We start from the raw sequence: 11,269 nt of genomic DNA, 5'->3' as shown, positions 1-11,269 counted from the left end.
GGGTGGAGTTTAAACCTCATCTCTTTGTGAAGTTTAATACTCATCTATGGGTGGAGTTTAAACCTCATCTCTTTGTGAAGTTTAATACTCATCTATGGGTGGAGTTTAAACCTCATCTCTTTGTGAAGTTTAAAACTCATCCCGGTGGAGTTTAAACCTCATCTCTTTGTGAAGTTTAATACTCATCTATGGGTGGAGTTTAAACCTCATCTCTTTGTGAAGTTTAATACTCATCTATGGGTGGAGTTTAAACCTCATCTCTTTGTGAAGTTTAATACTCATCTATGGGTGGAGTTTAAACCTCATCTCTTTGTGAAGTTTAATACTCATCTATGGGTGGAGTTTAAACCTCATCTCTTTGTGAAGTTTAATACTCATCTATGGGTGGAGTTTAAACCTCATCTCTTTGTGAAGTTTAAAACTCATCCCGGTGGAGTTTAAACCTCATCTCTTTGTGAAGTTTAATACTCATCTATGGGTGGAGTTTAAACCTCATCTCTTTGTGAAGTTTAATACTCATCTATGGGTGGAGTTTAAACCTCATCTCTTTGTGAAGTTTAATACTCATCTATGGGTGGAGTTTAAACCTCATCTCTTTGTGAAGTTTAATACTCATCTATGGGTGGAGTTTAAACCTCATCTCTTTGTGAAGTTTAATACTCATCTATGGGTGGAGTTTAAACCTCATCTCTTTGTGAAGTTTAAAACTCATCCCGGTGGAGTTTAAACCTCATCTCTTTGTGAAGTTTAATACTCATCTATGGGTGGAGTTTAAACCTCATCTCTTTGTGAAGTTTAATACTCATCTATGGGTGGAGTTTAAACCTCATCTCTTTGTGAAGTTTAATACTCATCTATGGGTGGAGTTTAAACCTCATCTCTTTGTGAAGTTTAATACTCATCTATGGGTGGAGTTTAAACCTCATCTCTTTGTGAAGTTTAATACTCATCTATGGGTGGAGTTTAAACCTCATCTCTTTGTGAAGTTTAAAACTCATCCCGGTGGAGTTTAAACCTCATCTCTTTGTGAAGTTTAATACTCATCTATGGGTGGAGTTTAAACCTCATCTCTTTGTGAAGTTTAATACTCATCTATGGGTGGAGTTTAAACCTCATCTCTTTGTGAAGTTTAATACTCATCTATGGGTGGAGTTTAAACCTCATCTCTTTGTGAAGTTTAATACTCATCTATGGGTGGAGTTTAAACCTCATCTCTTTGTGAAGTTTAATACTCATCTATGGGTGGAGTTTAAACCTCATCTCTTTGTGAAGTTTAAAACTCATCCCGGTGGAGTTTAAACCTCATCTCTTTGTGAAGTTTAATACTCATCTATGGGTGGAGTTTAAACCTCATCTCTTTGTGAAGTTTAATACTCATCTATGGGTGGAGTTTAAACCTCATCTCTTTGTGAAGTTTAATACTCATCTATGGGTGGAGTTTAAACCTCATCTCTTTGTGAAGTTTAATACTCATCTATGGGTGGAGTTTAAACCTCATCTCTTTGTGAAGTTTAATACTCATCTATGGGTGGAGTTTAAACCTCATCTCTTTGTGAAGTTTAAAACTCATCCCGGTGGAGTTTAAACCTCATCTCTTTGTGAAGTTTAATACTCATCTATGGGTGGAGTTTAAACCTCATCTCTTTGTGAAGTTTAATACTCATCTATGGGTGGAGTTTAAACCTCATCTCTTTGTGAAGTTTAATACTCATCTATGGGTGGAGTTTAAACCTCATCTCTTTGTGAAGTTTAATACTCATCTATGGGTGGAGTTTAAACCTCATCTCTTTGTGAAGTTTAATACTCATCTATGGGTGGAGTTTAAACCTCATCTCTTTGTGAAGTTTAAAACTCATCCCGGTGGAGTTTAAACCTCATCTCTTTGTGAAGTTTAATACTCATCTATGGGTGGAGTTTAAACCTCATCTCTTTGTGAAGTTTAATACTCATCTATGGGTGGAGTTTAAACCTCATCTCTTTGTGAAGTTTAATACTCATCTATGGGTGGAGTTTAAACCTCATCTCTTTGTGAAGTTTAATACTCATCTATGGGTGGAGTTTAAACCTCATCTCTTTGTGAAGTTTAATACTCATCTATGGGTGGAGTTTAAACCTCATCTCTTTGTGAAGTTTAAAACTCATCCCGGTGGAGTTTAAACCTCATCTCTTTGTGAAGTTTAATACTCATCTATGGGTGGAGTTTAAACCTCATCTCTTTGTGAAGTTTAATACTCATCTATGGGTGGAGTTTAAACCTCATCTCTTTGTGAAGTTTAATACTCATCTATGGGTGGAGTTTAAACCTCATCTCTTTGTGAAGTTTAATACTCATCTATGGGTGGAGTTTAAACCTCATCTCTTTGTGAAGTTTAATACTCATCTATGGGTGGAGTTTAAACCTCATCTCTTTGTGAAGTTTAAAACTCATCCCGGTGGAGTTTAAACCTCATCTCTTTGTGAAGTTTAATACTCATCTATGGGTGGAGTTTAAACCTCATCTCTTTGTGAAGTTTAATACTCATCTATGGGTGGAGTTTAAACCTCATCTCTTTGTGAAGTTTAATACTCATCTATGGGTGGAGTTTAAACCTCATCTCTTTGTGAAGTTTAATACTCATCTATGGGTGGAGTTTAAACCTCATCTCTTTGTGAAGTTTAATACTCATCTATGGGTGGAGTTTAAACCTCATCTCTTTGTGAAGTTTAAAACTCATCCCGGTGGAGTTTAAACCTCATCTCTTTGTGAAGTTTAATACTCATCTATGGGTGGAGTTTAAACCTCATCTCTTTGTGAAGTTTAATACTCATCTATGGGTGGAGTTTAAACCTCATCTCTTTGTGAAGTTTAATACTCATCTATGGGTGGAGTTTAAACCTCATCTCTTTGTGAAGTTTAATACTCATCTATGGGTGGAGTTTAAACCTCATCTCTTTGTGAAGTTTAATACTCATCTATGGGTGGAGTTTAAACCTCATCTCTTTGTGAAGTTTAAAACTCATCCCGGTGGAGTTTAAACCTCATCTCTTTGTGAAGTTTAATACTCATCTATGGGTGGAGTTTAAACCTCATCTCTTTGTGAAGTTTAATACTCATCTATGGGTGGAGTTTAAACCTCATCTCTTTGTGAAGTTTAATACTCATCTATGGGTGGAGTTTAAACCTCATCTCTTTGTGAAGTTTAATACTCATCTATGGGTGGAGTTTAAACCTCATCTCTTTGTGAAGTTTAATACTCATCTATGGGTGGAGTTTAAACCTCATCTCTTTGTGAAGTTTAAAACTCATCCCGGTGGAGTTTAAACCTCATCTCTTTGTGAAGTTTAATACTCATCTATGGGTGGAGTTTAAACCTCATCTCTTTGTGAAGTTTAATACTCATCTATGGGTGGAGTTTAAACCTCATCTCTTTGTGAAGTTTAATACTCATCTATGGGTGGAGTTTAAACCTCATCTCTTTGTGAAGTTTAATACTCATCTATGGGTGGAGTTTAAACCTCATCTCTTTGTGAAGTTTAATACTCATCTATGGGTGGAGTTTAAACCTCATCTCTTTGTGAAGTTTAAAACTCATCCCGGTGGAGTTTAAACCTCATCTCTTTGTGAAGTTTAATACTCATCTATGGGTGGAGTTTAAACCTCATCTCTTTGTGAAGTTTAATACTCATCTATGGGTGGAGTTTAAACCTCATCTCTTTGTGAAGTTTAATACTCATCTATGGGTGGAGTTTAAACCTCATCTCTTTGTGAAGTTTAATACTCATCTATGGGTGGAGTTTAAACCTCATCTCTTTGTGAAGTTTAATACTCATCTATGGGTGGAGTTTAAACCTCATCTCTTTGTGAAGTTTAAAACTCATCCCGGTGGAGTTTAAACCTCATCTCTTTGTGAAGTTTAATACTCATCTATGGGTGGAGTTTAAACCTCATCTCTTTGTGAAGTTTAATACTCATCTATGGGTGGAGTTTAAACCTCATCTCTTTGTGAAGTTTAATACTCATCTATGGGTGGAGTTTAAACCTCATCTCTTTGTGAAGTTTAATACTCATCTATGGGTGGAGTTTAAACCTCATCTCTTTGTGAAGTTTAATACTCATCTATGGGTGGAGTTTAAACCTCATCTCTTTGTGAAGTTTAAAACTCATCCCGGTGGAGTTTAAACCTCATCTCTTTGTGAAGTTTAATACTCATCTATGGGTGGAGTTTAAACCTCATCTCTTTGTGAAGTTTAATACTCATCTATGGGTGGAGTTTAAACCTCATCTCTTTGTGAAGTTTAATACTCATCTATGGGTGGAGTTTAAACCTCATCTCTTTGTGAAGTTTAATACTCATCTATGGGTGGAGTTTAAACCTCATCTCTTTGTGAAGTTTAATACTCATCTATGGGTGGAGTTTAAACCTCATCTCTTTGTGAAGTTTAATACTCATCCCGGTGGAGTTTAAACCTCATCTCTTTGTGAAGTTTAATACTCATCTATGGGTGGAGTTTAAACCTCATCTCTTTGTGAAGTTTAATACTCATCTATGGGTGGAGTTTAAACCTCATCTCTTTGTGAAGTTTAATACTCATCTATGGGTGGAGTTTAAACCTCATCTCTTTGTGAAGTTTAATACTCATCTATGGGTGGAGTTTAAACCTCATCTCTTTGTGAAGTTTAATACTCATCCCGGTGGAGTTTAAACCTCATCTCTTTGTGAAGTTTAATACTCATCCCGGTGGAGTTTAAACCTCATCTCTTTGTGAAGTTTAATACTCATCTATGGGTGGAGTTTAAACCTCATCTCTTTGTGAAGTTTAATACTCATCTATGGGTGGAGTTTAAACCTCATCTCTTTGTGAAGTTTAATACTCATCCAGGTGGAGTTTAAAACTTCATCTCTTTGTGAAGTTTAAAACTCATCCCGGTGGAGTTTAAACCTCATCTCTTTGTGAAGTTTAATACTCATCTATGGGTGGAGTTTAAACCTCATCTCTTTGTGAAGTTTAATACTCATCCAGGTGGAGTTTAAAACTTCATCTCTTTGTGAAGTTTAAAACTCATCAATAGGTGGGGTACAAGACCCATCTCCAGCACACACAATCAAAATCATTCATAATCTTAACCATCATATTCGCAAAATCATGTTTATGACATAATATTTCATTTGAATATATAATAACAACAATCGTTCAAGAAAGTATAATAAAACAATCTTTTTAAAGAATATATATCTCTCAAACACATGCAATCTAAATAATTCATCTTTTAACAATTATATTCGTAAAATCATATTTATAATATAATATTTCATTTGAATATATAATAACAACAATCGTTCAAGAAAGTATAATAAAACAATCTTTTTAAAGAATATATATCTCTCAAACACATGCAATCTAAATAATTCATATTTTAATAATTATATTCGTAAAATCATATTTATAATATAATATTTCATTTGAATATATAATAACAACAATCGTTCAAGAAAGTATAATAAAACAATCTTTTTAAAGAATATATATCTCTCAAACACATGCAATCTAAATAATTCATATTTTAATAATTATATTCGTAAAATCATATTTATAATATAATATTTCATTTGAATATATAATAACAACAATCGTTCAAGAAAGTATAATAAAACAATCTTTTTAAAGAATATATATCTCTCAAACACATGCAATCCAAATAATTCATATTTCAACAACTATATTTGAAAATCATATTTATAATCTACTATTTCATTTGAATATATGGTAACAATGATCATTCGAGAAAGTATAATAAAGTAATCTTTTTAAAGAATATATATTCAAACAGTCATCAAAATGGTAATTTAACAACAATAATAAATAAATCAATTTATAATCTGTTATCACAATTCATAAAATCTCAATTTTAATAGAGTTAGGTTCTCGACAAAGATATATTTTTATAAGAAAATACCAATCAAAATATCTAACTCTTTTCCCATGCTAAATTTCCAAAATAGATGTACCATGAAAGTTTAAAGGGTGTGATTACTCACCTCTTGAAGCGTTATCCGATAAAAATTCATTCTTTGTCACTCACTATTAACCGTCATCGCATCCGCAAAATACTTTAGCTTCTCTCCAATTCGATATAATTCTACCTTTTGAGAATTTAATTGTGTAGTATTTTTATTTTTCTTAGTGGCTACTTATAGTTAATTACTTATATGATATCCTAAGTTTCACAACTAATACGTTACAACAACTTAACCTATAATTTCTACCACTTAATTGGGATTGATTGTTATAATCCAAGCGGTGCAACAATTTAGCCTATATTTTCTACCACTTAATTGGAATTGGTTGAATTAGTCTAATCCCAAAGATAATTATGTAATTAATTCTAAACCCTGAAATTAGGACGTTACAGTAAGCCTAACAAGCTTTGGTAATATAGGTTGTATTAGATCAGATTATGATCTAAAGAAAAGTTGTAAAAGAGATTAAAGAGCGTTCTCTTTAGCAAAATATTGAAAAATCTCACATGGTGTTAAGACTGGACATAGCAAAAGGTTAAGGGTGAACCAAGATAAATTTGTGTGATTTTCTTTATCTTAATCTCTTACTTTTTCACGACAATCACCCTACATCACTGCCATTTATATTTTTCATTACAAACATCTGATAAAGATCGTTCTCTTTGTTTTTAAACTAACATTCTTATCCAAGTGATAACTTGAAGATAAGTGAGATAATAATACTTAACGTTTTTTGGCAAACATTAGCATAAAAGAACAACTTGACAAAGGGAAGTATAGTTAAGGGATCAAATCAGAACGAAAAATAATTAAGGAATTAAAGTGAAATTAAAAAATAAATTAAGGAATCAAAAGAGTAATTAAATTATATTTTTATTATTAAGTGAATACACAAATTAGTTCTTCAAATTATAAGTATCAGTAAATTAATTCTTGAATTTTATAAATTAACAACTATATTCTTGAAATTATAAAATAATAATTAAAATAGTTGAAATTAAAATGAGCAAAATTTAGGCTGATCTCGATATCTTCGAATGTATTTTTTATGAAAATGATTCTTATAAAGGAATGTTAACGTGGAGGTATTAAAACCAAAAGAAGAAGAAAAAAAGTTCACACGGATCTATTTCAGGTAGCATGTCAGAATTATCCTAAGCTAGCACTACTGATTTTGTAATATTAGAATTTATTCCTCAAAAAAAGTTATTTTTCATGCTGTGAAATGAAGAAGGAAGGAAACAAAGGACAAGTGAGTGATGGGAAAATTAGTGGCTTGTGAATTTGACCGTACATCTTTTTTCGTGGTCCATTCACTATGTTGGTGGTAAAGAGGAAATGTGGAACAAGTTCATTGAATGGGGGAATAGCATATTGCCACATTTTTCCACACACCTTCGATAGATAGACTCCAAATTTCAATCACTTGTTACTCTCCTTGTGTCAGTTATAGGCAAAGGCATATTGAAATATTGTGTAAGCTTAAGCAATCCTTTTAATTTTATTTTTTTTTACAATTCGGTCCAACATGATTGGAGACCTCCATTAAATATTATCGTGAAGTATTTTTTAAATAAATAAAAAATAAAACAAAAAATTTATAAAAAATAAAAATGAAATAAATTTTGTTGTATATCAATTCAAACATGAGTAAATACTTATATGTAACACTTATCTTGAACAATTTAATTAAGTGAATATTTATAATTAATTTGTCATTATATATTCAAAATTAACTTTAGTTTTTTGAGACATTTTTTTCAATTTAAAATTTTGAAATGTAAAACCTTAACGTGGATTGTTTGGCTCTTGAACCGCAGTTGTGGAGTGATTTCAAATTTAAGGTATTTAATTCACCCTTAAAATTAATTAAATTTTAACATACTACCTTTGAAACCTTTTGGTTTCAAATACATTTGATTGATTTAGTAGTATTATTCACATATGTAAATACAAGATATAAATGGTGAACTATTTTATGAAGCATTCTAGGAGGAGCTCCAATAATACTCTGAAATAGCTAAAGTAAAAGTAAATCGTTAGACATTGAACGAATGTAGTCCCCCTATTTTACAAATAAAAAAATGGCTTAATTGTAGTTTTGGTCCCCCTATTTTAGCTGAATCGCGAAAGTAGTCCCTCCATTTTGTTTCTCCCCAGTTCTGGTCCCCCAAACAGAATTTTGGTCAAAAACTTGATGAAATTTCATTTTTTAAAGTCGTACTACACCATTTATAATCATATATTTCAGGTACAATTGTTGCAAATGAGATTTTGAGGCATGATGTGACTTAAATAAATGAAAAAAAAAATTCATCAAGTTTTAGACCAAAATTTTGTTTGAGGGACCAAAACTGGGGAGAAACAAAATGGGAGGACTACTTTCGCGATTCAGCTAAAATAGGGGGACCAAAACTGCAATTAAGCCTAAAAAAATTTAAATTGGTTGTTATTAGTGGCTGAAAAATTTCTTACTTCTAACTTTTGTCTACCTTCTCTCTATAAATATTTTTCCTCAACTTTTAGTTCAAAAAACAATTGTAACGTTTCTCCAGTGTTTCTCTCTACCTTCTCTCTTGAGTTTCGGTAAGTTTTTATTTTATGTTTTATTTTTTAATGTTAATTTTTTATTTGATGTTATTTATTTAATGAATATTATTTAATTTTCATTTTGCAGTGGCGTTGTTATGTTGCTTGCGAAGAGTTGTTATTTGTTCATAAGCTTCAAGTTAGATATTACCCTGCATCAAGTTAGTACGCAATGCATTTCAAATATAGATTAGTAACTTATATATTTATTATTGAAAAAAATATTATACGATTATAAAAGTATTTTTAGAGGGTTAATATTATATTTTCAAATATCGAATATATTATTTTAAAATTGGTCTTAATATTATTTTAAAATTTTAATGTTAGTAAGATTTGTTAAAACAAGGTGTTAGTACAATATTTAAATTGTAAAGTTTTTACTCAAATTAAAATTTTGTTATTTTTTAAAATGTTGGTAGAGTGTTATCTTTGTTTTTTTAGTTATTTTTTCTATTGCGATTTTTATTATGTTAGTAAAATATAATTTTATTAAGAAATTGTAATTTTTAAGCAATAAAATAATACTTATGATAAAAAATATGATGATTGATGTATTTGAATAATATTTTCTATTATAAATTTTTGTTTAGATGAATAATTTATACATTATTATTTAATTATGGTGTGTTTTATTTTTGGTTTATATGATATAAATTATTAATTTTGGAATGTTTTATTTTGTATGGTAACAATAATTTTATTATTGACAATTTAATTAATATTAAAATTATATTCTTGTTTTTATATATTTTATTTAAAATTACATTTTCATTTTTTAAATTATATATATATATATATATATTAATATGAATTTTGAATTTTATAAAATTATTTGTGGCGATCAAAACGGTTAAGACCATAAATGGTCCAGTTTGTAGCGGCTTAAACCCCCACAAATTGTATTTTTTTAATAACTTTTCCCCTTTGTGGCGATTTGTACCGTCACAAATTTGTGACGGCTTAAACCCTCACAAATGGTAACCGAAAAACAAGCAATTGTGACTGTTTTGATCGCCACAAAATGTTGTGACTTGATTATTTGTGGCTACCTTAGATTGCCAGAAATATGACCTTTGTGGTTGTTTTCTTTCCCTTTGAAGGGGCTTTTGGCTGCCATAAATCTTGTTTTTCTTGTAGTGGTTGGACAATAACTTGGTGTTAAATTGACTTGTGTAGTTGAAATAAAGGTGGTGCTCAACATAACTTTAATGGTGGAGCTAGCTAGGTTGAGCAAAATGGTGAAGCTAAGTTAGGTTGAGTTGAGCTAGACTGAGTTGAATGGTGGAGCCGAGCTAAAGTGTAGAGCTAAGTTGAATGGTGGAGTTGACCTAGATTGGATTTGAATGATTGAGTTGTTTAGCTCAGTGTGACCTGAATAGTTGACCTGAGTTTGGTTGGACCTGAACGATTGAGTTGAGCTAAGTTGTACTTGAACAATTGAGTAAAGTTTAGTTATCGTGGAATGGCAGGAGCCACGTGGTATGATCATTGATACCAATCCATAGTCTACCAAGTGTCAAGCTTGTTAAGGTGTAGACGTCTGTTACTTCCTTCGTCAACTGATTTGAGTCCACGGTCCACCAAGTGTCAAATATGTTAAGGTGTACAAGTTTGTTTCTTCCATTGACGATCAATATCAGTCCATCAAGCATCAAATATGTTGAGGTGCAGACATTTGTTTCTTCCTACAAGCCATAAATAATAATTGGTTTTAGAGATGATAAGACTGAGTTAACTTAGTCATATTTGAACTGCACAGTTGTCAATGTGCTTTCCACCTTATCTTTCTTTTCCTGCACATTTTTTTTCTCTTTAAAAAGGGTGTTCGCCATTCTTCATAGTCACTTCCAAATCTTGTCTTCTCTATTTTGAATGTGTTGTTCCTCCTTTGATGGCTTCTTCACATTGTCAATCCTCCGCGAAACCTACTTCTCATCTTATAGATACTTGTTTTCCTTCATTTTTCTTTCTCTCCTATATTTCTTATCAAGCTCTCATTTATTTTCCTTTACCTAACTCATTTTGATATTGATCTTGCCACAAACCCCAACTTTGCTCAACGCTAATATGTGCCAAGTCATTTGGACAATCAAGCATTGCTCGATATTAATCCCTATACGACTGAGTTCTACTCGACATAACTCTACGTTGATCTCTATTATGGTTATGCTCTTATCGACATTGACTCTCCACGTGAGCTTTTCTCAACATCGTTTTCTTTTATTTTGGTCGAGCTCTACTCGACGTTAACTCCTCCCTAGTCGAGCTCTACTCAGCTTTGTTCATGATAGAGCTCTACTCACCGTTGTTTTTTCCATTATAGTCGAGCTCTACTCAACGTTGACTCTCCATGGTTGAACTATGTTCGACGTTGTTTCCTCCCTAATGGTTGAGCTCACCTCAATCTTGGACTTAAAATGGTGTCTCCCCCAAGCTTAGCTCGTTCTTCCTTAACCATCTTGGTCGTATTTTAGTCTCTCTCATTTACTAAACCACGCTAAGTGTTCTACCGATTGCCTCTAATACAACTTGCTTCTCGCCATTCATTTGATACACCTTATTTGTTAAATTTTGAAGAGCTCCATTTTTTTTTTGGTTATTATTCTTGTAGTTTTCACACCAAGTCCATTGATAAACATTTTACGTTGTGCTAAAGTTGTTGTCCACGTGCCACAAAG

Source organism: Cicer arietinum, chromosome 6 (assembly GCF_000331145.2).
Source record: "Cicer arietinum cultivar CDC Frontier isolate Library 1 chromosome 6, Cicar.CDCFrontier_v2.0, whole genome shotgun sequence".
Lineage (NCBI taxonomy): Eukaryota > Viridiplantae > Streptophyta > Magnoliopsida > Fabales > Fabaceae > Cicer > Cicer arietinum.
The sequence above is the reverse complement of the archived record's forward strand: the minus strand, read 5'-3'. Positions refer to the sequence as shown.